At 35.2% G+C, this 236-nt stretch overlaps 1 protein-coding gene across 1 annotated transcript in view; it reads right to left on the reverse strand.

Moving 5' to 3' along the window:
• LOC116672597 (importin-4) overlaps positions 1–236 on the reverse strand; it is a gene marked incomplete in the record, with an annotated part of 17713 nt that overhangs the window by 13351 nt on the left and 4126 nt on the right.

Here is a 236-nt window from a genome sequence, read left to right on the forward strand (position 1 = left end):
ATAGCTAGACAGCTACATTATTGTAGAAATCACAGGGCACCAACAAAATGCAGCAGACTGAATCATCCCGAGGCCTGACTTAATTTATTTTGGTACTAAGTTAAAGTTTTCAAACGTTACTTAGCTAGCTAGCTAACTAACTGGCATCTAATAACGTTAGAACACATTGGTGCTGTAGGTTTATTTTTTTATTTAACCTTTATTTATCCAGGTAAACTGTTTGAGAACCAATTCTC

This window comes from Etheostoma spectabile, chromosome 22 (assembly GCF_008692095.1).
Source record: "Etheostoma spectabile isolate EspeVRDwgs_2016 chromosome 22, UIUC_Espe_1.0, whole genome shotgun sequence".
In the NCBI taxonomy this organism is placed as follows: Eukaryota; Metazoa; Chordata; class Actinopteri; order Perciformes; family Percidae; genus Etheostoma; species Etheostoma spectabile.